Consider the following 27,674-nt stretch of genomic DNA (forward strand, 5'->3'; position numbering starts at 1 on the left):
TCTGAGTTTATTCAGTCAGTATGAGAATTGTAGGGGAAAAAAAGAGACCCCCATCTTCAAATACATAAATATTATAGAGATTCTTTATAAAGCCTTGTTGTTGTTAAGTGCTGTTGAGTTGGTTCTGACCCATAGCAACTGAGGAGCTGCTGGTGAACTTGAATCGCCAACCTTGCAGTTCATACGGACTTCGCAATCCAGTGCATTAGTCCACAAAGTTACACCAGGACTCCACTAGAAAATGAACTAAAAACAAGCACAAACAAGACAAAGATAAACATTGATCACTTGGGTGAGGAAAATGACAGGCACTATAATGAATTCCTAAAGTTCTGTCTCCAGTGGTGACCTTTTATTGTGCACAAGGAACAAAGGAATCTCCTCCCACAACCATGACTGATGGGAACAAAGTGTCACATACACATGCCTTACCTTGGGATAGCAGGGGGTGGACTATTGCAGACAGGAGAGCTTACAGACTGTTTTATAGGCTCTCGGGGTGGGGTATAACATCACAAACAGGAGACCATTGAAGGATGTATCCAGGAATGTTCTTACTAGGACTGGTTAGGGGAAGTGGCCCTAGACCCACTTTTAAATATCTCTTCTTCTAACTCTAGCAACTTGGCTGTCACAGGTGCATGAGGGATTCAAGAAAAGTTGGTATCCAAATACTTAAATGTAGGCAAAAGATGGCATTAAGCTCTGCCTGGCTGGAGTTGTTTACAAGCAAAAAGCCTTCCGATTTTATGCTCTACCATAGAATGAACTGAAGTAATCAGACATGATTATTTGAATCTTTTGTAGCTAAGCCCCAGGTATACTAAGACAAAATAAGAAAATAATTTGATCTTCTGGTTTTCATGGCACCTCGGGTATTACTGAATGCCAACGAATGTTCCTATTTATCAGAGTTCAATTTAATTCCAAATTTCACCTCCTGTCTTGATGACTGAGTGTATTATTTCAACATTCTCTAGAACAATGTGAGATTAAATGACATTTTAACTACTATAATACAATTTCATTATTTCAATCAAAATTGCCTACTTTTATTTTTTGCAAAAAACTGGATTCCTTATGTGATAATAATGTAAAGACCATGTTTTAATTAAGAGAGTTATTCTCTCTATAGGTCCTGGTGTGGTGCTGTAGCATAAGCCTGAACTGATAACCACAAGGTCAGCAGTTCAAATCCATCACCTGCTCCTTGGAGCCAGAACTGACTCTTAACAACAACAACAACAAAAACATGTTCTTTATGTATAATTTGGTTGCTTAGTATTGAAGAGGAGAATACAAAATGCATAATTAAGGCTATTACAAAAAGCTTTAGAGTTGAAGATTGATTGAAAATCTGATGGGCTTGTTTGGAAGTGAAGCTCGGAATATTACTTCTATGCTTTGATAGGAGTCCTGGTGTGACGCCATAGGATAAGCACTCGATCTCAAGGTAGGTTTGAAACTCAACAGCCGCTCCTCAGAAACACTATAAAGGGTGGCTACGAGTCATAAGTGACTTGACTGCACTTAACAACAACAACAACAACAATGCTTTGATAACCATATATAATTAAGAGCTCAAAGCAACCTTAGTAGAGTCCTGGTGTGGCACTGTAGGATAAGCACTTGATCTCAAGGCCAGTTTGAACCTCAAGGTCAGCAGTTCAAACTCACCAGCCACTTCTTGGATACCCTAGTCAGTGTCTCTATGAGTCGGAACCCACTCGCTGGCACTAAGCAACAAGATAGGATGAAATAGTGCATTTGTGGGGTTTTTTTTTTAGCAACTTTCAAAAAAAAAAGAGATTAGTAAGAATTTAGAAATACCTATAGGAAGATGTGGTGTGGCACTGTGGGTTAATGCACCTGACTGCAAAGCCATTTGAACTGCAAGGTCAGCGGTTCAAGCTTACCAGCGGTTCCAAGGAAACCCTGTACAGGGTCGCTATGGGTCGGAATTGACTCGACGGCCCTTAACAACAACAACAATAGGAAGACAATTTCAAATATGTATCACAATCATTATAGAAGCACACACTATTATGAGGAATTCAGTAAAGAAGGAAGAAATCCTAAACACTATCTTTTTAGGGATAACCTTATTATTGTAATCTGGAGTTTTGAACTAGCATGGATTCCAGCAACGGAAGTCGCAATATTCCAGTATTTAACTTGCGTCAAGTAATAATGTTGTTGTGGTTGTTAAGTATCATTGAGCCGATTCTGACTCACAGCAACCCTATACAGGGTTTCCAAGGAGTGACTGGTGAGCTTGAACGCCTGACCTTGCGATTCCAGCAGACTTTGCAGACCAGCACATTATCCTGCAGTGCCACACTGGGCTCAGTCGTCTCCAAAGCAGTTAGAATGGTCAAGAAGATTCCTGTTGGCAGGATTCTTTCTTCGGGTGGTTACACTGATGCTTCCTGCCTTTGTATTTTTGAGACCCTGCGTGGTAGCAATCTATTTCTGAAGTGTCAGCCACTGGGAACAGTTTTACTGTGACAGATATGGGTGGCAACTGGTTAAATAAAACAACAAAGACAACAACAACAAGCAAAAAACCTTTGCTTTACAGCCTCAATCTCTCCTTTTCTCAAACTCATTTTCCCTTCATTAACACCGGCTCTCTTTAAATATGTGGCTATTTCATTCAATCAGGTTACAATTAGCCAGAGGAGCCATTCAATTTCTTTGAGGCCAATTTCCTTACTGCTACTTTATGCATTGATTTCAAAGTTTGTCTCTTAAGGCAAACTCATTTCTCCTACTTCTGAATTCTTGGGAGGCACTCATTGTGGCTCTATAGAAGCTTCTAACACAGGGTTGACCTGGAGAAGTGCATCCCTGGAGAACTCTTTCAGCAACTACTGCTGATTGATTGGGAAATCTCATTAACTGAAACCCTGGCACAGCTTTCATTCCAGTTCAACTGGTTTCTGTGCAAAGCTGTGTATTGACAATTACAGAAATGGTTTCCATTTCCCTTCACTGTTAAAGAAACTAGCAGGATTAAGCAATCAATGGCATTACCAAAATAATGACTACTATGTCTGAAATGGAAGCCTTCCAATTGGCCTGTGAAACATTATTCAACCTCTTGAGATTTACCTAAACTTGTTTAATCACTTTGCTATGGAAATTTAAAATAGAAAGAAGTCTAGTAACTGAACTCTGACTGGTGACCTATTGGCCTTTCTTTCCTGGTACCTGCATCCAGCAACTTTATTAGCATGTTCATTGCTGTAGGTCCCATTACTGCCTTTACTGCTGTTACTCAAATTAACATGCACATAGGAAACCTATGTGTTGATTCCCACAGGGCTTGATTCCACTGAAATTACCTTTGGAAGCAGCTCTGCTGAGCTATGTCCACTGATTTAATAAAGGAACAATCACCATTCTTAAGAATAGGAAACTTTCCAATGCTAAGTTAGTTTTGCTTCTGACTTCAGAGGTATCTTCCTCCAAACAAGACAGTTACTCTGGATGAAAAACAAAGAGAAATGAATACTGCTATTTTTCAATTGATTCTAACTTATTAACCACATATCACGTTCTTGTGAGACATTCTAGTAAGTCCGTTCCTGCAAGATCATTACCAATTGCATTAATGGTTTTAGAAAGAAAAGTCAAAGCTGTTTTTTTCTTGTGTTTTTGTTTTTCTTTCTTTCTTTTTTTTCTATGTCAACATGTTATATTCCCCATTAGGAATATTCAGCAATTTAAAATAAGACAAAACTTATTAATATTATTTTTGCATTATTATAGACACTCTCCCTCATTTGGTATATATTTGCATGAGACTCAAATATGAAAGAGATGGTCTCCAGATATGAGGAGAAAATGCAGGTCCTTTCATCTCTGAAGATCGTAACATGATATGGTCTCAAAGCCGGAAGGACAATGAGTTCAGAGGGTCTAAGACAGGAAAAAACATCCACCTCTGCTGATGACTTGATCTGTGAACTCAGTAAATTCACAGATCTGGTAATGGAGCCCTAATGTCCTTTTCATGGCCTCATACATATATTTTACCTTGTACTCACCATCTATAACACTACAATGGTATTATATTACAATAGAGTGTTATGGGAAACACACAATAGAGCTGACACATAGCAGGTGTGCAGTAAAGAGGAGCTATTATTATCTTTCTATCAAAGGTTCTATAGCAGCTTGTTTAGAGATCACTGAGAAATCATCATTATAAATTGCTTGGCACTATCTCCTGGATGCTGACGGCACACTTTCTGTACTTGACATTAATGCTACATGTTTTTATAATGGGCTCTAGTCTATTCCTAATCCATTATCATTTATCCACAAAAGCATCCAAAACATGTAAGAGATCTGAAATGCCACGAGATCAAAATGTGTATCCATATTTCTATTAAAAAATGTTTCTTATATGTTGGTCATTGTATAGCATAAGTTTTTACTCACATCCTAGTAGCAGACAATATGATGAGTTCAATGGAATAGAACTGAAAAATAAGCATGATATCTTAAAAACAACAATTTCTGAAATAAAAGATCATGGATTCCAGGATTTTGACACTGATAGGAGTCCTGGTGTGGTGTCATAGGATAAGCACTGGACTGCTAACGACAAAGTCAGCGGTTCAAGCCCATCAGCCTCTCCTTGGAAATCGTATACAGGGTTGCTGTGAGTCGGAACCAACATGATGGCGCTCAACGACAACAAGCTGCACTTATGAAAAATGTCTGGGTTACAATTGACTAAAGGGATATTTTTATTAAAAAGAATACATTTCTGCTGAAACACTGCACACATATTTTTACAGACAGTCATTTTGGTGTTGGTCTCTCTGCCTGTGTCTCCTAGTGTGGTCAGTACCCCTATTGGTGATGCCACTGGACCAAAGCTCACAACTCTTAAATCCCAGTATATCATAGTGGTGTTTCAAATCATGCAACTGAAGGCTTTTTGCCTATGAACAGCTCCAGCCTGTTGTGAAGCGCCACCGAGTCAGTTTCCACTCATAGAGATCCTATGTAGGGTTTCCAAGGCTTTAAATCCTTATGGTAGCAGAAAGCCTCATCTTTCTCCTGAGGAGCAGTTGGTGGGCTTGAACTGCTGACCTTGTGGTTTGTAGTCTAGTGTTCAGATGGCAATTTTCCTGGAGTGTCTCATGCTTCTCTGATAGTTGAACTGCTAGAGTTAGAAACAATATAATTAAAAGTAGCTCTTGGGACCACTTCCCCCAGTCAGCTCTCATAGTAACATCCCTAGACACATCCCTTAATGTGTGTCTGGTTGTGATGTCATATATAGACAGCAGCAGAGACTGTCAGTTTTCCTACCTACAATAGGCCCCTCCCTGCTTTCTATAGGCCAGCATGCATATATGACGCATGGCTGCTGCCACCAGTCAGGGCTGTGGGAGGAGATTGCTTTGTTTTCTGTGCCTTGTAAATGGTCACCAGGTAGAGACAGAATGCTGGAAACTCACCATGGTGTCTATGATTTCTGTCACCCTGGTGACCTATGTTATCTGTGTCTTGTATTCACTATTGTTCAGTATTTAATAGGCTGTAGAGTATTTAAATCTTTGAAGATGGGCTCTCTTTTGTTGCCTGTGTCAATGGTCATGTTGTTGCTGTTGTTAAGTGTCATCGAGTTGGTTCTGACTCACAGAGACCCTGAATAGGGTTTCCGAGGCTTTAAATCTACATGGGAGCAGAAGGCCTCATCTTTCTCTTACTGAGCGGCTGGTGGACTCAAACCTCAGACCTTGTGGTTCACAGTCAGGACTTCACGGGAAATGGCAAGTTTTCAAAACTTCAATTCCTGCACCATCTTTCCATACTCGTTGCTACAAACTGAATTGTGTGGTCCCCAAGATGTGCTTCAAATCCTGTTGGCTAGTGGGACAGGACAAGTGTAAGAAAAGTCTGTGTTAATGTCTAACAAGATCTAAAAGGAGCAGATTAAGGAAGCAGAGATGGGTGTCAAGACACATGTTGTTGTTGTTGTTAGGTGCCATTGAGTCGGTACTGACCCATAGCGACCTTATGCATAGTAGAATGAAACACTGCCCGATCCTGGGCCAACGTCACTATTGTTGTCATGCTTGAGTCCATAGATCCTGCCACTTTGCCAATCCATCTCGCTGGGGGTCTTCCTCTTTTTCTCTGACCCTCCACCTTACCAAACATGATGTCCTTCTCCAGTGACTGCTCCCTCCTGACAATATGTCCGAAGTATGAGAGACGAAGTTTGGCCAGCTTGGCCTCCAAGGAGCACTCTGGTTGCACTTCTTCCAACACAGATCCATTGGTTCTTTTCACATGGAGCTCTCCAAAGAATCAGGAAACAGAAGCTGAAGGGACAAGGAACTTTCTTCAGAGTTGACAGAGAAACAAAGTCTTTGGTGCCTTGATGTTGGATTTCTTGTCTTCTAAATTGTAAGAAAGTCAATTTCCGCTTGTCGAAGCTCCCCACTTGTGATATTTCTGTTACATTAGTGCTAGATAAATAAAACACTTTCATATCTATTGCCATTGAAAGTGACCTTATAGGACACATCAGAATTACACCATAGAGTTTCCAAGACTGTAATCTTTTTACTGTATCTTTCTCCTAGGTTTGAACCATTCACTGACCTTTCATTTAGAAGCCAAGTGCCTAACCACTGAGCTGGCAGGATTTCTCCCCATAATTATATAGATTTTGAAAATAAATGGTGCTGATATAGCTTGCTGCATGTGTCTGCTCACCATGGATTCCACCATCTTCCCGTAAGAGAACAAATGTTGCCTGTGGGTATCCATCCTACTCCTGAGTCACATGATAGGATAGGCTGACACTCAGTTCTGGCCCCAAGCATGCATGACTCTGGCCTGGCCAATCAGAATCTCCTAGTCACATTAATTAGATCAAAGAAACACAATTTAGGTGATTCACTTAAATTGTTGAAAAAGGAGCTTTTTATGTTAATTATGTTGGATTCAAGCAGAGAAGGTGACAGTTTGAAGCTGTGGAGCACTACTAAGAGAGTCTTTATGAGTGCAAAGTCAACACAGGAAAGTAGAGCTGATGAGTCCTGAAGACATTATTTGAACACTATGTACAAAGTTGGTTGCATTCTTGGACATTCCTATTACTGAAGGTAAAAGCCCCTCTGCCCCCTTCTTTTTGTCTGCTCAAGATAATTTGAGTTGGGTTTGTTGCCAGCTGCAAATGAAAATGGCCTTAATATGAAAAGGAGAAGAAATTGAAAGCATTCAACGGGCAGTAACAGGACAATTCCAGTGTTCTCAGCTATGCCCAGAGTGCAAGGATGGACTTAAAGTTTCTAAACGCTCTTGTTGCACTCTTCCACCCATAAATCTTTGTTGTTGGTAAGTGCCATCGAGTCAGTTCTGACTCTTAGCAACCCTATGTAGGCTTTCTGAGGAGTAGCTGGTGAGTTTGGACCATCGACCTTGAGGTTCAAACCAATGTTGAGGTGTAGCACTTACCTTATCCTACAGTGCTACACCCATACACTTAGGACTGGCTAAGTCACACATACACTGGCTGGAATCAAGGTGGTTTTCCACATTGCAGTTTTAGATCTTATCTGAATAATGAAAATGGTGTTATTCTTTCCTTTAGTTTTGAATTTAGTCAACATTCTTCATGAGTTTTTTTTTTTTTCTAATTAAGTAATTGAAATTTAACATCAAGATCAGATTGAAGGATATTTTTTTCCCTTTCAAAAGTATTTATTTAAAATTTGGTGCATGATATGAAAAATATTTGAGAGGTAAGAATTAGAAGAGAGTAAAAACCATCCATAACACCATCTCCCAGAGAAAGGTCATGGTTGTTTAATAAATCCATTTCAATTATCTTTCTATATAAACGTATCAATGTGTTAATTTTTGTTCAACTTTTCATTTGTTTTTTCAGGCTATTAGGGTTGGGGCAGGGGGAATAATTTGTTAGAAATTTTTCTCCAAGTCAACAAAACATTCTTTGACTATTCTATTACATCATTTAGGTTTTTGATTGCAAATAAGAGACTCTATATTAAAAATGGAATTTGTGGAACCAATATAGATATCATGGATTGAATTCGGTTCTCCAACAATATGTGTTGGAATACCAATCCCTATATCTATTTTTAGGTAGTAAGCATCCAACTACACAGGGCTCCAGTAGTTTATGGCCTACAGGGGTTGAAAGAGAACTTGTATTATTGCCTGTGTTCAACTGGAAACCTGCCTATGGAAGGTACAGTTTTTGCAGACAGACTGCTGCCATATAAAGAGTGGGAGAAATAAAACGCTGCTCTTAATTATGATAGAGAGCTACAGAAAAGAAAATGACAAAACTAAAATTTAACTTTTCTGCTCAAGGCCTGGTCAGATACACAGGAACTTTCCAGAACTATTCTGAACAAAACTATTCTAATTTAATTCATGTAGCAGAACAGTTAAAGACACAGTCATCCTATAAGCAACTAAACGGCAATCTTTTTTTTTTTTTTAATTTGCAGTCTCAACATGTATTTTATTGAAACTTATAGAATTATATGGGATAGAGGCTTGGCATGTGTCTAATATGTGATAATAAGAGTAGAGAAATAATCATCAGTATCTGAAATGTAAAGTTTAGTGACAGTGAGGTCCTTAAGACTGACTTGTGCTCCTGGGGAACCTGTAGACAGAACAAGAGGTAATGGTGTGAACAGAACAGGGGATATTATGTGGTTTTAAATCAGGAAAGGTATGCTTCAGATTTGTATGCATTCACCATATTTATTCAATCTGTATGCTGAGCAAATAATCCAAGAAGCTGGACGATATGAAAAATAGCACAACGTCAGTATTCGAGGAAGACTCATTAATAACCTACAATATGCAGATAACACAACCTAACTTGCTGACAGTGAAGAGGACTTGTAGCACTTACTGATGAAGATAAAAGACTATAGCCTTCAATAAGGATTATATCTCAACATAAAGAAAACAGAAATCTCCACAACTGTACCTGCACTCAATATCATGATAAATGGAGAAAAGATTTAAGTTGTCAACGATTTCATTTTACTTGAATTCACAATGCCAGTGAAAGCAGCAGCCAAGAAATCAAATGCCATATTGCTTTGGGCAGATCTGCCATAAAAGACCTCTTAAAAGTGTTTAAAGGGTAAAGATGTCACTCTGAATAAGGTGTGCCTGACCTAAACTATGGTATTTTCATTCACCTCATATGCATGCAAAAGCTGGATGAATAATAACTAGTGCATTGGATTATGGTGTTAGTATAGAATATTGAATATTCTATGGACTTTCAGAAGAATAACAAATCTTTTTTGGAAGAAGTACAGCAGAATGAACCTTAAAAAGGGAGGATGGTAAGATTTTGTCTCACATACTTTGGACATGTTATCAGGTGGGACCAGTTCATGGATCATGGTACTTAGTAGAGAGTCAGGGGGAAAAAAGGAAGACACTCAATGAGACGACCTGACACAGTGATTGCAACAATAGGCTCAAACTTACTAAGTGTTCTGAGACGAGCAGAGGACGAGGCAAAGTTTTGCTGTGTTATACATGAGGTTGCTCTGAGTGAGAACTAACTCAACGGCACCTAACAACAATGATATATTTAAGGACACAGTAGTAGTGTGACCAGACTAGTTGAAATTTCAGGTGCAAAGTATATCGATTTCAACTACATATATAAGCTCTTGGGAAATTTTATAGGATTTTGGGGGGGACCCTCTAGGTCCCTTATGTGTTAGAGTTGGGATAAAATTCCCTATATTACATGTGACCTAGTTAACTAGAAAGATGTTCTAGGTCTCCTGATTTTGGAATTGGTTCCTAACTAGTGTCCAAAAATGCTCCCAACAAAGTCTAGATATTTCCCTTTCCCAATATACAGTTGGAGTCCTGGTGTGGTGCTGTGGGTTAATGTATTGGACTGCAAAGTCAGTTTGAACTGCAAGGTTTGCAGTTCAAGCTCACCAGCTACTCCTCAGAAACCCTATACAGGGTTGCTATGGGTTGGAACCGGCTTGACGGCACTTAACAACAGCAACAATATACAATTATTCGTTCCTGTAAATGGCCATTGATTCCTTTGGAAAAGACTGGAGACGTTTTCCTCAACATAATTTCTGCATCATTCAATATTTTGCCCATATTATTGTTAAGTGTTCTGGTAGCATAGTGCTTACGAATCAGGCTGCTAGCCTCAAGGTCAGCAGTTCAAAACTACCAGCTGTTCCGTGGGAGAAAGATGAGGCTTTCCACTTCCGCAAAGATTTACAGCCTCGTCAACCCTGTACAGGGTCACTATGTGTTGGAACCGACTACACGGTACTTAACAACAACAACATTGTTGAGTGCTGTTGAGTCGGTGCTGACTCATAGTAACCCAAGGAGTGGCAGGTGAGTTTGACCTACCAACCTTATGGATAACAGTATAATTCTTACCCTACAGCATCACATAAGGACTCCATTTTCCCTTAGAATCTTTCAATATTGCAACACGAGGCTTGAATTTTTTTCTTCAGTCTTTTTAAGCTTGAGAAATGCCCAGTGTGTTCTTCCCTTTTGGTTTTCTAACTCTAGGGCTTTGCACATTTCATACAATACTTCAGTTTGTCTTCTTGAGCTACATTTTGAAATTTTCCATTTCGCTCTTTTACTTTATCATTTCTTCCATTTGCTTAAGCTTTTCTGAATTTAATAACAAACTTCTGACATCTGGTTCTGTCTTTTCTTTCCTTCTTGTGTTTTAAAGGATTTTTTGTTTTCTTTACGGATGATATTCTCGATGCTAACCCACAACTTGTTTGATCATCAAAGGTAAGTGTTCGCTGAGTCAAATCTGTTATTGAGATGGTCTCTAAATTCAGGTGGATGATATTAACGGTCATATTTTGGCCCTCATGGACTCGTTTACAATCTTTTTTTCTTATTTTAAGTTTTTATTGTGAATTGAGTGATAGTTTACACAGGAGAACATCAGTTTTACATTCATCGTTTCATTGCAATGATTATAATCTCCTCCATACATCGTCATTAAACAGTATTTGCTTCTATTCCCTGATTTTTTTTTTTTTTTTGATGTACACAAAAACATTCAGGAATATATAATCATTTAAACAACCAAAGGGCACATTCTGCAAGCCTGCCTCTGGCCACTAGTCCACAGCCTTTTCTCTTTCCATGAGTCTAGAATTCTCAGATGCTTTTTTTCTCCATGTCATCATCTCTGCCTCCATCTCTGGTGTCGCTGTTTCTCTGGATAGGGTTCCACATTCTGCTCATCCTCTTCTCACTTGATGGTCCTAGGGTTCTCTGTTCCTGGACTGTATGATTAACTACCCCCTCCCCCCTTTTTTTTGTTACAGAACATCTACCTTTACTGTTGTAACGGTTGCAATTAGTCATGATAACAATTATTCACTATTGAATTATGAGAATCTTATCTCTTTATCTTTTACCAGACCTATCTAGACAAGATGAGAACTATTCAGTGGGGATTCTACCTTCCCCTGCACACTCTGAAACTAAACTCATTCTTGAAAACTTGTAAGCCAGTCACTTTGTGCCTTTATTGTGCCCCCATTTTAGGTAGCCAATGTCCAATCGCCCCATTCCTATCAACCCTTATACAGAGGGGATAGGCTTGATACTTGACGTGAAGACTCCTTCCCTCTCAGTTGGTATTTTGAGTTACTACATCTATAAGTATAGGTCAAGTTCATCAAATTGTAGCAATTTACACTTGTTTCCTTTATCAAAAACTTCTTTTTCTTCTTCTTCTTCTCCCCTCCCCCCTAATCCTCCTCTAGTTGAGTTCTGATCATCAAGTCATTGAAGCTAGGTCGAATAGGTATTATCTACAAGATTGGGCACTCTTGTGTGTCTCTCCTCACTTCATATCAGCTGGACGCTTGACTCTCAGCTCTAGCCCTCTGTGAATATGTCATGGACTTGTTTTAATTTTCTTCAGCCTCAATCTGAATTTGTATATGAGCAATTGATGGTCTGTTCTACAGTTGACTCCTGGTCTTGTTTTGACTGATAATATTAATATTGAGCTTCTTCATTGTCTACTTCCACAGATGTAGTCAATTTTATTCCTGTGTATGCCATATGGTGAAGTCCATCACTATTTATACTGTGGAGAAAATGGCATTTGCAATAAATATACCGCTGGTATCACAAAATTCTGTTATGAGATCTCCAGTGTCATTTCTATCACCATGGCCATATTTTCTAACTATGTATCTTTCCTTTTTGCTTCCAACTTTCTCATTCCAATCATAGGGAATTATCCATGCATCTTGATTGCATGTTTCATCAATTTTAGAACACAGAAATGGGTATAAATTGTCAATTTCATCCTCTTTTTAAAAAAATGTATAAATTTTATTCTCAACATAAGCTTGAATTCCATCAAGTTCAAGACACTTTTACAAATGATTATAGTCATTTAATCCATCCCCCATACTGAGATTCCTGGGTATTGAACCATGACAATGTAGTCTTTTTTTCTTTCTTTCTTTTCATTATTTGCTGAAGAAATAGGAGTACTCTTTAAAGACTTTTTAAAACTAGGAAACAAAAAGAAGCCAAAGGAGTCAACTAGAACTGTAAAGTAGATGCCTACTAACTTCCCATTGGGACTCCTGCAAAATTGCACTTGTTTGATGAGACAAATGATCAGGAACATTGTCATGGCAAAGAAGGACTCTAGTGAAGCGTTCCTGGGTATTTTCCTGTTAAAGTTTTAACTAACTTTCTCAAAACACTCTCACAATAAGCAGATGTTATCGTTCTTTGGCTTTCCAGAAAGCCAACAAATAAAATACCTAGGGCATCCTCCCAAATGGTTGCTGTTACCTTTGCTCTTGACTAATTCATTTTGCTTTGCCTGGAACATTTCCATCTCTTGGTAATCTTTTCTGTGGTTGTGTTTTGTCTTCAGGATCATACTGGTAAAGCCATGGTTTCATCTCCTGTTACAGTTCTTCCAAGAAATGCTGTAGGATTTGGATCCATTTGTTTAAAATTTCAATGAAAACCTCTCTTGTACAAAACATCTAACTGCATGAGGTTTAACAGCCATGGAGCAGAAAGTTTGTTCAACTTTGATTTTTTCCATCACAATAGTGCAAATTGAATCAATTGAAATTTTTATGGTGTTAGCTATTGTTTTTGCTGCTAATAGTCAGTCCTCTTCAATCAGGACATGAACAAGATTAATTTTTTTCTTCCAAAGTTGACATGAATGATCTGCTACTACTGCAGGCTTCATCTTCAGCATTGTCTCATCCCTTATTCATTTGCAATCTGCCAGTTTCTTTGGGGCATTTGTACCCATACCACTTTTTCCCTACTTTTTAAAAATTGTTAAGGTTTACAGGCAAGATCATCAGTTTTACATTCAACAAATCATATGCTTTGTTTCATCTCAGTGATTACAATCCCCTCCATGGAACAACACTTACCTGCTTCCTCCTTGTGGTTACTCATGTATAAATATTCTGTTTTAAACTCATTTGTCTTGTGGGATATATAAATATATGTTTTATATATATTTATAAATAAAAAGTATATAATATATATTTAGGGAGCTCTGATAGCATAGTGGTTATGAACCGGGCTGTGAACTGCAAGGTCAGCAGCTCGAAACTACCAGCTGTTCTGCGGGAGAAAGAGGAGGCTTTCTGCTCCCGTAAAGATTTACAGCCTCAGAAACCCTGTACAGGGTCGCTATGAGTCGGAACCGACTCCACAGCACATAACAACAACAACATAAATATATATATACCCCACTCTCCCTCCTTACACAGAACACTGATTTTCCAAGGTTGTGTTGTTGTTGTTGTTGTCAGGTGCCATCAAGTCGGAACCGACTCATAGCGACCCCATGCACAGCAGAACGAAACAATGTCCGATCCTGGGCCAACCTCACTACCGCTGCCACACTTGAGTGCATCAATGATGCCACCTGGCCAATCCATCTCGTTAGAGGTCTTCCTCTTTTTCTCTGACCCTCCATCTTACCCAGCATGACATCCTTCTCCAGCGATTGTTCCCTCCGGACAATATGTCCAAAGTATGAGAGACGAAGCTTAGCCATCCTGGCCTCTAAGGAGCACTCTGGCTGCACTTCTTCCAAAACAGATCTATTGGTTCTTTTGGCAGTCCATGGCACTTTCAGTACTCTCCTCCAACACCACAACTCAAAGGCATCAATTCTTCTACGATCCTCTTTATTCACTGTCCAGCTTTCGCATCCATATGAGGCTATTGAAAACACAATGGCCTGGGTCAGGCGCACCCTAGTCCTCAAGTCCAAGGTTGTGTATATATCACTATTTACCCCTATCTCCTATAGCCCTGGCTTAGCTCCCTGTGTCTTCACGTATCTGCATCATCCTTCTGTTAACCTCCCTCTTCTTGTATAGTACCCTCTGCACTTCTTGTATATTGAACTCTCTGTCACCCAAGTTAACATGTGTCTGCCTTCTAGCCAGTGAGTCACTCTCCCTTCCCTCACACTCCTGGTAACCATCTAGGAATGTTTCTTTTAGTATTCAAACCTTTTCCTGAGTTTTTATAATAGCGGTCTCATACACTCTCTGTCCTTTTGTTAATTGACTTATTTCACTAAGCATAATATTCTCCAGGTTTATCCATGTTATGAAATGTTTCACAGATTCATCGTTATTCTTCAACATTGTATAATATTCCATTATGTGTATGAATCACAGTTTGTTTATCCATTCTTCCACTGATAGGCACTTAGGCTGTCTCCATCTTTTTGCTATTGTGAATAATGCTGCTATGAGTATTGATGTGTATGTATCTACTCGTGTACTGACTCTTATTTCTTGTGGATATATACGATAATTTCTTCCTCTTTGAATTTAGTGGTTGGTGCATATATTTCAATAGTCATATTATTCGTTAATTTATTAAGGATGACTCTACTTTGAGGAGGTAACTTTATCCCAGTCATATTTTGTGTCATCCAACCTTAGGGGATCTCCTGACACTATCTCAGACAAAGTTCTTCTGCTAAGGTTTTCAGTGACTCTTTTTGAGAAATGGATAACCTCTCCCTTCTTCCATATCTTTCTTAATATTGAAGCTCTTCTGAAACCTCTAAACTATGATATTTGAAATACAGGTGGCCTGGTTTCAAGAATCAGAAGCCACCACAGTAAAACAAACTGATAAATGAGCAGTGCAAAAATATATAGCATTTGTAATTTTTTTTTTTTTTTTCCTTTTAGGTATTTCATTGGTAGCTTGAACTGCTTCTATCTACTATATCTTTTCTAGAATTGTAAATCCATAATACTATTTAGGAGTCCTGGTGTGATGCTGTGGGCTAATGTGCTGGACTGCAAAGTTGGTTTGAACTACAAGGTCAGTGGTTCCTTGGAAATGTTATACAGGGTCAGTATGGGTTGGAACCAATTTGACAGCACTTAACAACAACAACAACAATACTATTTAAGTTTTTCTACAAACCTTTTTTTAAAATTTATAAAATAGAATGATTTAATTGATAAATCTCACAGTAGATAGATGTTAGCATGTAAGTGCTGCCAAAATTCAATATTTGAACCAAAATGGTAGCAAATTGATGCTCACTTTTGTTCAGCAGACACATACAAAATTGTTCCTAAATTCATAAAACTAATTATATTAAGGACTAAACAAAGTTAATTAAAAGACTGTTTTAGTAGAACACAGGCTTCCAAAATAGCAAATTTAACCCCAAACGCATTATCTACTGAAAGGGTCCCTGTAGTTTCTCTACTGTGTTGTTGGTTCCTTTTTGCAAGCATTTTCGGATTGTGCATTGACATGAAACATGAAATTAGGAAGCAAAATAACATTTATTTTTTCCATATTTGCTTGCCATTAAGCTTCAGCCCTACTTCCCTGTATTCTGTGTTGTCTTATAAGGGCTGGAACTTTATTTTACCACATTTTTTCTATGCCAGTTGCCTCCCTGTTAGACGGTGACAGCAGGGAACTCTAAAGGGAGACCGGAAGCCTCAAATAGTTAAGAATGACTATGTTCTTTCTTAGTTTTCCTCTAGTTTTTATAATAAGAATGTTTATTTTTATGACCTTTCCTATTTCAATTATAGTATTAATATATATTTTAAAAGTTTTATAAAGTGACATTTCAATCGAGACATTGCTGTTGTTGTTAAGTGCCATTGTGTTGGTTCCAATTCATAGTGACCCTGTATAGGGTTTCCACGGAGTGGCTGGTGAGCTTGAACTGTTGACCTTGCAGTTCAAACAAACCTTGCAGTCCAGTACATTAACCTGCAGCTGCACACCAGCACAACATCTTGATACATGTTGTTGTTGTTGTTGTTAAGTGCTGTCAAATCATTACCTACCCATAGCAACCCTGTATAGGGTTTCCAAGGAGCAGCTGGTGAGCTTGAACCACCGACCCTGTGGTTTAAACAACTTTGCAGTCCAGCATTAGCCTACAACTCCATACCAGGACTTCTTGACTCATAGATATGGTCACAATCATGATAATGGTATGCAAATGTATACATTTGGGAAATATTTATCCTAGATTTGTTATTTATCTTTTAAAAACAATCAAGCCCAATGCATTTGCATGCATACTTGATTCAAACACCAAACTCATCTTTGAGAGTCTCAATACCCTATGTTTTCTTGTGTTACTAGGTGCTGTTGAGTTGGTTCCAACTCATAAGAGACACTGTGCCGTCCTCACAATTGTTATTGGGACCCACTGCTGCTGTTCCAGTGTCATCCCATTTCATTGAGGGCCTTCCTTATTTTCACTGACCCTTAACTTAACCAAGATTGATGTCCTCTTCCAGGGATGGTCCCTCTATAACATGTTCAAAGTATGATAGATGAAGTCTCATCAAGAGCATTCTCTCTCTCTCTCTCCATATCTACATGGAGAGAGAGAGAGAGAGTCCTGGTGTGGCTCTGTGGGTTAATACACTGGACTGCAGAGTCGGGTTGAACCGCAAGGTCAGTGATTCAAGCTCACCAGCCGCTCCTCAGAAACCCTATTCAGAGACACTATGAGTCAAAACTGACGCGACGGCATATAACCACCACCAGGATTCCAAGTTAGTGAATAATTTTCCATTTCCTCCCACCCCTGGTAACCATTATAGCGATGTCTCTTTTAGCAATAAAATATTTTTTTAACTTCTTAAAGCATTGATCTCATACAGTGTTTGTCCTCCTGGTTTCTAAAAGAAAATAAAAAAAGGATATGGGTTGGTGAAGGACCCTGTGTTTTTCTCATCTTTGCTAGTCCTAAGAACCCTTTGTTGTTGTTGTTGTTGTTATGTGCCGTGGAGTCGGAACCGACTCATAGCGAACCCTTAGCAGATATTAAAGACTGATTTCAATTTAGAGTCCAGAGTACAGATAACTTTTGTCATGGACTAGTTAGTAACAAGGTTGTGTTCTTTCACCATACTTATTCAACCTGTATGCTGAGCAAATAATACGAGAAGCTGGGTTCTATGAAGAAAAACGTGGCATAAGGATTGAAGGAAGACTCATTAACAACCTGCGATATGCAGATGATACAACCTTGCTTGCTGAAAGTGAAGAGGATTTGAAACATTTACTGATGAAGATAAAAAAACACAGCCTTCGGTATGGATTGCATCTCAATGTTAGAAAAACAAACATCCTCACACTGGACCATTAACAACATTCTTATCAACAGAGAAAAGATTAAAGTTGTCAAGGACTTCATTCTTCCTGGATCAACTATCAATGTTCATGGAAGCAGCACTCAAGAAATCAGACGACATATTGCATTGGGAAAATCTGCTGCACAGGAACTTTTTAAAGTGTTGAATAGCAAGGATGTCAGCTTGAGTACTAAGGTGCGCCTGACCCAAGCCATGGTATTTTCAATAACCTCATGTGGATGCAAAAGCTGGACAGTGCATAAGGAAGATCGTAGAAGAATTGATGCCTTTGAATTGTGGTGTTGGAGAAGAATACTAAAAGTGCCATGGACTGCCAAAAGAACCAATAGATCTGTTTTGGAAGAGGTGCAGCCAGAGTGCTCCTTGGAGGCCAGGATGGCTAAGCTTCGTCTCTCATACTTTGTACATATTGTCAGGGGGGAACAGTCGCTAGAGAAGGATGTCATGCTGGGTAAGATGGAGGGTCAAAGAAAGAGAGGAAGACCCCCAACGAGATGGATCAGCCAGGTACCATCATTGATGGACTCAAGTGTGGCAGCGGTAGTGAAGTTGGCCCAGGATCGGGCATTGTTTCGTTCTGCTGTGCATGGGGTCACTATGAGTCGGTTCTGACTCAATGTCACCTGACAACAACAACAACAAGTTAATAATAAGTGGTGATCTCTGGGACTCTTAGAAGAAAAACAACTGAGTAATAATGGAAAACAAGAGACTTGGAAAGTGCTCTTCTAAGGATCTACAGATGCCTGCTCAGGGTGCCCATAGGTCTCCTATCTCATCTCCTGAGCGCCTGGCCCTACGCTTCACTCACCTCTCCTTCCGCTCTCCATCTTTCCTTGTCCGGTTCCTGATCCACCCCAGAGTCTGACCCTGGAGCACTTGCAACCAAGGCAGTGCTGCTGTATGGTCGTTATGGCAAGGGCATTTTGGGGTAGAGGTCGGGGCGGGGTGTCATGGGGCTTACAGACTTTGATTTATGAATGGAGACAGCTTTCTTTATAGTATTCTTTAAAGCTACACAGCCACATGTGTATTGCTCAGATCTAGAACTTCTAGAAAAGGGTGGATTGGCTTTTCCCTCTTTCTTTGACTCTATTATTGTGCTTCACATTAGCTTTCACACAGAAAATTAGGTTTCCATTCAGCATTTCATACAGAAAATTTCCCCTGACATTAGTTGCAATTCCTGTAATGGGTCAGCAGTCTCCCCATTTTTACCTTGAGTTCCCTTTTTCCATCCCTCTGTTTCCTTCTCCTCCCTGCCTTCTCATTTTTGTTTAGGGCAAATGTTGTCCATTTGGTCTTATACAGTTGATTGTTCTAAGGAGTACATACCTTCCGGGTGTTCTTGTTTCTTGTATAGGTTGAAAGGTAGCCTCGGGAATGGCTTCAGTTCCAAAACTCTTTCCTGTTTCCTTCGGTTTCTTTCCACATCACTTGAGTCAGGTATTTTTTTCAGCAGGGAAGTGACAGTCGGTAACAGTAACAGTTGGTTCCAGGGTTCAGATCTTTCCCTCTAATTCTTGTAACTAACAGCTCTTTGCCTTCTCAGAGAGATCAGCACCAGTTGGATGGCATTCTATTTTCAAATAGCTGAGTCCCAGGGGGCTGGACCCCTCCTCTAAGAACCGGAAGTACAAGCACCAGTCAGGTAGTCACTCCTCAGATAGTTTCTAGTATTCTCAGTCTCCTGCCTCTATTGCCTTAGCCTTGTGGATGGTTTTGCAGTCCTGATGTGGCGCTGTGTGTTAGTGCGCCAGACTGCAAAGCCATTTCAATTGCAAAGTTGGCGGTTCAAGCTCACCAGCTGCTCCTCAGAAACCCTATACAGGATTGTTGTGGGTCGGAACCGACTCGATGGCACTTAACAATAAATGGGTGATATTAGCTTACTGCAGCTGCTACCTCTGTGATATCTCATTGTTCCTCTTTGTTTTTCCAATCCTCCAGTCCCTGTAAAACCTGTTCCTTAGATGAAATTCTCTTTGTTAAAATAACTGGTGTGATTTCTGCTTTTCTGACTGATACGCTAGGTCTTATTCCATGTTCTTTTTTAAAAACAAATAACAGACTTTACCATAAAAACATCAGTATCTTCTGGAATCCAGAGATAGGAAGTACAACCAGACTTTGTAAGCTTTGGGAAAGATCCTGTAACGAAGGGACCTCTTTTTTTTTTGTTTCTTTGAAATTAGGCAGCTTCCTGTCTTCACTATTCTTTCCTCCTTTTCTTTCTTTCTTTCTTTCCCAGTAGATCAATTTTCTCTGGCTTCCTGTCATGATTGCCCATAGATGGCTTATTTTTCTTCAGTTTAAGTGATGCCCACTAGGAAATTTGAATGCCAATTCCAGATTATGGGGAAGGAGTCTCTGAATGGCTTTGCTAACTCATAGGTTCATGCCTGGTCCCACCAGCTGTAACCAATTACAAACCTAAGTGTGGAACTCTACCACTAGGGGTGAAGCGGGGCATCAGTGCTAAGTGTATGGTTCAGGAGTTTTAATACATTCTCCAATTTCCTTTCATTAAAAAGGATCAAAGATTAAGATGTGTTTGGAGGATATATTTGAAGCATATCCATTTGCTAATTAATAGAATACATTTTAAAACGTTGTCAAGTACATGCTCACTGTACAAAAATTATAAATATAGATAGATGAGGCAAATGAAAAAAAAGGTTATCACACAAACTCCTACCACACTGGTATATATTCCTAAAATTATATCTATTTATATTTTATATGCATACATATTTTTCAAATTTTTTTACAAAGCTGCTTTTTTTTCCCCATAAGCAACACTTTTGAATAACTTTAAATGTCAACAAATATGTTTGAATATGATCATTTAGAAAGGCTATTCGATGATTTATGGAATGCACTGATTCATTTAACCAATTCTTGACTATTGGGCATTCACCGATTCTAATATTGTTGAATTTTTGCAGGTACCATTATTTATTTTCTCAGAGCAAATTTCTTGGAGAGGAACTTCTATCTCGATAAGTATTGTTGTTGTTGTCAGGTGCCATCGAGTCGGAACCGACTCATAGCGACTCCATGCACAGCAGAACGAAACAATGTTCGATCCTGGGCCAACCTCACCACCGCTGCCACCCCCGAGTCCATCAATGATGCCACCTGGCCGATCCATCTCGTTGGAGGTCTTCCTCTTTTTCTCTGACCCTCCACCCTACCCAGCATGACATCCTTCTCCAACGATTGTTTCCTCCGGACTACATGTCCAAAGTAGGAGAGACGAAGCCTAGCCATCCTGGCCTCCAAGGAGCACTCTGGCTGCACTTCTTCCAAAACAGATCTATTGGTTCTTTTGGCAGTCCATGGCACCCTCAGTATTCTCCTCCAACACCACAACTCAAAGGCATCAATTCTTCTACGATCCTCTTTATTCACTGTCCAGCCTTCGCACCCATATGAGGCTATTGAAAACACAATGGCCTGGGTCAGGCGCACCCTAGTCCTCAAGCTGACATCTCTGCTCTTCAATACTTTAAAAAGTTCCTGTGCAGCAGATTTGCCCAGTGCAATACGTCGTCTGATCTCTTGACTGCTACTTCCGCGAGTGTTGATAGTTGATCCAAGAAGAATGAAGTCCTTGACAACTTCAATCCTTTCTCGATAAGTATAGATTTCAAAATATTTGGTACATATTTCTAAGTTGCCAGAAAAGTTGGGAAACATTTCACCCAATTGCCAAAAAGACTTTTATCAATGAAGCTTGTCTTCATCAATAAAAAAAGAAAGGCCCTTTTTTACCCTGTACCTTTAACATGATGATGGTTACTGATTTTTTAAATATGATAATATGACAGGGAATAAAAGACCCAGGTATCACGTGCCTGTTTTAGTCTACATTTCATTTTAATTATTTAATTAAGCAGCTTTTATATTTGTTGCCCCTCTTCTATTGATTAATTTGAAACAGTTGAAGAGAAGATACTAAATTTTCATTTCAGATTTTAGTATTTGATCCCTGAGCCAGTTTTTTAAGCTTATATTACTTTTTTTGGGTAAATACCATTAAGGTTTAAGCGAATTTCTTGGTCTCTTCATCTCAATCTTCTTTTAAAAATTTCTAGAACTGAAATAAGTGCTTATTACCATACAAGGAGTTATATATTGACATGCTGTAATCTAGTCAAAAGTTAAAACACAATTCTCTTAATAAGTAGCATTCAAACATAATAAATTCATCAACAGAGGGATTGATTTGTTTGTAAAGCATATCCACTAAAGGTTCAGTGAACTATGTATACTAACTGATTTGACTAAAAGATGTGTTGTTGTTGTTGTTGTTAAGTGCTGTCAAGTCAGTTCTGACCCATAGTGACCCTGTATAGAGTTTCTGAGGAGCGACTGGTGAGCTTGAACCACCGACCTTGCAGTTCAAATGGCTTTGCACTCTGGTGCGTTAACCCACAGCACATGGCCTAAAATATTACTTATTCTAAGTATCACATCTGGATTTTAACAGGTGATTTCTGGAGATTAATATTTTAATTTAAATGGAATGGAAAGCTCATGCAAATAAAGAACTTTTTTGGCATTGTATGAGTCTTGGTGTGGTGCTACAGGATAATGTGCTGGACCTCAAGGTCAGTTGGAACCGCAAAGTTGGCTGTTCGAACTCATCAGCCACTCCTCGGAAACCCTATACAGAGTCTCTATAAGTCAGAACTGACTCGATGGCACTTCATAACAACAACAACAACATATGTTCTCTGAGTGCTGATATGGTGTTGTAGAATAAGCGCTGCACTGGAAGGTCAGTTTGAATTGCAAAGTCTGTGGTTCAAATCCACCAGCTGCTCCTCGGAAATGGTAGGCAGAGCCAATATGAGTCAGAACTTACTCAGCAGCACTTAACATGTTCTCTATAGCAGATGCCCTGGTGGCACAACAGTTAAGTGCTTGGCAGCTAACCAAAGGTTGACAGTTCAAACCTACCCAGTACCTCCATGGAAAAACAAACCCTGGATATGTAAAATGACAACTTAGGCACATCTAGACAAGAGTTCTGTTCTGCCTTATAGGGTTCCCAGGATCACAATCCACACGACAGCTCTTCTCTACAGTGCAGATGTCTTCAGTAGTCAGTTGTCAACTTCACCCAGAAACTGCATTTCAGTAGGAAGTTACCTAAACTTTACATTTGGAAATTAGCTTATAGAACATAGAAAATATTAAATAAGCTTGTATTAAAATATTCAAATGAGAAGGAGAACATCTTACACCTGTACAATTACTACATGATTATTGTAAAGGTATAATTCTAATATTTCAGAGTTGGGTAATCATTGGTTCCAAATTTCTAACTTCACACTGTATAATCACAAATAAGTTAAATATTTTTGCCCATTTGCAAAGGACACATATAAGAGATGTTTTGAGTGGTAAGACAAAATTAAAAGTTATTTTGGGCTTTAAAGGAAAAAACATCACCTTCAAATATTCTGATTTTCTTTTGTTATATATCTTCCCAATTCTATATTGTGGGAAATAAGAGAATTGCACATATTAATGTTTAATATGTTGTAGCACTACTTGAAGAATTTGGGGTCTGTCTCATCAAAGGCTCTGAATTATTATTATACTGTTGTTATTGTTAAGTGCTGTCGAGTTGGTTCTGATTCATAGTTACCCTGTATGGGTTTCCAAGGAGTGGCTGGTGAGTTTGAACTGCTCACCTTGCAGTTCAAACCAACTTAGCGACGTAGTGCTTTATCCTATAGCACCACACCAGCAGTCCTTATGGAAATTAGAAAAATCTAATGAAACAACATCAGAATTTAATGAGAATGAAAAGAAGTCTGGGTAGACCTTAAAATGATGACACTTCTATGGAAACAAGTAATGCCTGACCCTAGGAAACAAAGTGTCTTTATCCATTAGGAAGAAACTATCAATCAGTTAAGAATATGTCTAGTTATTTTACATGCCATCAAAAACCAAGAATTCTTTTATCTTTATGTTCCATGCTGATTTTCTTTTTTATGCTTCTCTCACAAATGGTTCATGTCACAAATGCCTGTGACAACTCAAGTTGTTACTGTTAAGTGCCTTAGAGTCGGCTATGAATCAAACAACCCTGTATAGAGTTTTTGTAGCTTTTAAATCTTCACAGGAGCAGAAAGCCTCATCTTTCTTCCTTGGAGTGGCTGGTATACTTAAACAGCCGATCTGGTGGTTCACAATCCAGTGTTTAAAACTCAAGGTGGTTGTGGTTGTTAAGTGCCATCCAGTTGATACCGACTCATAGCAAGCCTACCTAGGATATTGAGGAGCAGCTGAGTGGGTTTGAACCGCTAACCTTGTAGTTCATCGTCCAGTGCTGATCCTACAGTGCCACTCAACATATACATGTAAATTTTAAAAAGAAAACAGGGATGAATAACACCATCTACATCTGTCACCTGTTTTTTATTCTTTAGAAAGAATATGCTTTCTCAGACCACCCTCACTCCACAAAGCTTTTATCTCATATCACATGCATACAGTTAGTTGCAAGAGAGTATGGGAAATGAGTTTTATCTGAGCACATTGACTTCACACGCACATGCATGCACACACACACACACACACAACCCTCGTATTTAATGGCAACAATAAAAAGTGGGAAAGGGTAATAGATAGCAGCTGTTGGGGTTGCCCCACACTCTAAGGCACTTTGATCAATTACAAGTCAGTAACACAAGCCCACATAAAATCGTATGATTTGTTTTTTGTTTGTTTTTAGCTTCCACCATTATCCATACTTGAATTTTTATCCAAATAAAAAATGTTTCAGATATTGTTGTTGTTGTCAGGTGCCATCGAGTCAGAACCAACTCATAGCGACCCCATGCACAGCAGAACAAAACAATGTCCAATCCTGGGCCAACCTCACTACCGCTGCCACACTTGACACCATCAATGATGCCACCTGGCCGATCCATCTCGTTGGGGGTCTTCCTCTTTTTCTCTGACCCTCCACCTTACCCAGCATGACATCCTTCTCCAGCAACTGTTCTCTCCGGACAATATGTCCAAAGTATGAGAGACGAAGCTTAGCCATCTTGGCCTCCAAGGAGCACTCTGGCTGCACTTCTTTCAAAACAGATCTATTGGTTCTTTTGGCAGTCCATGGCACTTTCAGTATTCTCCTCCAACACCATGACTCAAATGCATCAATTCTTCTACGGTCTTCCTTATTCACTGTGCAGCTTTCGCATCCATATGAGGTTATTGAAAATACCATGGCTTGGGTCAGACGCACCTTAGATATTACAAAATTGTTAAAAGCAAAAATACTTTCTGGAGATAATACAGTTAATGTTTTTAATATGTGCTAGACTCAAAAGAAGAGGAAAAATGGACACAACTTTCAAGACTGATAAGATTTACTGAGCGGTGTCTAACAACAGTACCATTTTGCTAACTGAAGTGCAGAAGTACAGTGGCCAGCATTGAAGGACATACTTTAGTCATAGGGTGATGGAGCCATTGAAACAGATGCATTAAACACAAACATGAATGAAAGATGTTGTGAGAAGCAAATCCCAATCTATGCCATCAGTGAAGTGTAGCTCATATCCAGCCCTATAGGGTTTCTCAGGCTGTAGATATTTATGGGAGCAGAAAGCCTCATCTTTTATCCAAGGACTGTAGAATCTGTGGTTAGCAGTTCAGTGTTTATCCTATATCACCATCAGGGCTCCTTAAGAAACAAAATTATATGTAATTTTAAAGCTTATTTAGTCCTTTATTTAGGTGTAAAATTTTGAACATAGTGACTCTGGCAAAAATCTAAAATATGGTTTGCTTAGGAAACCATCTTTTTTTATAGGATCTATTTTTAAATTTACAATGGTAAACAATGAGCAGTTTAGAATGTAGGTAGAAATGGAAAATTATAGTTGAGAAAATTAATGTGCAGATATTTACCACTTTTGAAATTATAAATTGAACATTGTCAAATGCATTGACAAAAATCCTGAACTTAACGTCACTGAAATCTAATATCTGAGCTTCTTATACTTGTTTCATTAAAAATTTTGGGGGAAATATGGACAAGTACAGAGATGACCAAAAAAAATCAACCCTAGTCCAGTATATATTTGTTTATCCTTTGCTTTTTTGCTCTTTCCCCCATCCCCAAATGCAATTATGGTGGTTCTGGTGTAGCATTTTGGGGGTAAAGCAATGGACTACAAGGTCAGTTTGAACCTATAGGTGGGTGGTTCAAACTCACCAGCCACTCCTTGGGAAGCCTATACAGGGTTGTTATGAATTGGATTGGACTCAAAGGCACTTAAAAACAAATCATTTCTTGAGTCCTTACAATATCCTGGAATCTATGGTATTCACTTTATTTACAGTATGCTTTTCATCTTTAAAGCAACTTTGTAGGCTGCACAATTTGGGGAATACAAGCAGTGTCATACAAACTTGTGGAATTGGTGTATGTTCTGCTATGTACATTCTCAACAAAATAAAAAAAAACTCTTAGAAAAACTCAACTTAGTAAGTATTGTTTTTGTTGGTAAGTGCCTTTGAGTTGGTACCAACTCATAGAGATCCTATATAGGGTTGCCATGACTTTAAATCTTCTCGGGAACACAAAACTCATCTTTGTAGTGAAACAGCTGACAAGCTTGAACCATGGACCTTGTGTTTCGAAGTACAGTGCTTATCGTATGGAGCCATCGCACTCGCCCCAACTTAGTAATGAAAGCAGCATGATTCTCATTTGTAGGTAAAGCAAGTTAGAAGCAGAAAAGCTCAGTAAATTACCATGATAGTTTGGGTCTATTGACAAGCAAGTACTAGATGAGACAGAGATTCATAAGATTTGTTAGACTAAATTCCTGTGGAGGATAAAGAAAGAGAGAGCAGGTGAGTATAGGGAGCACCTTCATGCTTTGGTACAGTACTAACTCCTGTGGAAACAGAGAGGGAATAAGCAGGAAATAAGTTTGTGTAGGAAGAAACTCAGCATGCAGTGCAGCTCTGAGAGTCTTGGTCAGGCTATCTTTAGCATAGGCTCTAGGTGGAAGGGGTAGGGTTTCTCCTAGAGTAAAGAATTCCCATTAGAGGAGTTCTGCATTAAGCAGACACGGCCAGCTCTAGTACTTAGTGACTGGAGGCAGGGGGTCATAGTGGTAGCGGAGCCTATAGAAAGTGTGGTTTTCAAGTGGAATCTGAGGGCAGATCTAGAGGTATAGAAGCTGGAGACCATCAGTCAACTACAAACTTTGTAGTCAACTACAAACCTTCAACAAATTCTTATGAAAGAAGATCTGAACAGTGCATCTTCATGACACTGCACTGGTCAAAAGTCATGTAATTAAGCAGTGTCAAATCTGTAATTCCATTTAACTTTCAACCCTACAATATGGAAGCTCTAGACTACATTTTATTGATTTATATAAATAGCAGGATACTAGCTTTTGTACTCCAAATATATTGTGCATAATTCTCATGCTACTAATTGTTGGGACTTCTGGTTTGGCACTGTGGATCAGAACTGGACTGTGAACCACAAAGTCGGAAGTTCAAACCATACAGAGTTGCTATGAGTCAGAATCGACTCGATGGCATTTAACAACAACGATTGTTGTAACAAAATATCATTGTTTAAGTATGTGACTTTCATTATTGGTAATATGGAACAATAGTACTCTCAACAACATTTCTACAAAACAACTAAAATTCTGGATAAAATATATTACTTATATCATTTGCTATGTTTTAACGCATTGATGAGCGTAAATCAATGTGTAAGTCAAGATGGGAATTCAGAAATTGGACTGGTTAGAAAAATTTTCTGTAATAACCTGGCTCAATTTGTGGGTATTTATCTCCCTGATAATGAATAACCATATTATGATCCCTACATGGGTATGCAGAACAAATATCCACTACTTAGTTGAT

Source organism: Chrysochloris asiatica, unplaced genomic scaffold (assembly GCF_000296735.1).
Source record: "Chrysochloris asiatica unplaced genomic scaffold, ChrAsi1.0 scaffold00032, whole genome shotgun sequence".
Lineage (NCBI taxonomy): Eukaryota > Metazoa > Chordata > Mammalia > Afrosoricida > Chrysochloridae > Chrysochloris > Chrysochloris asiatica.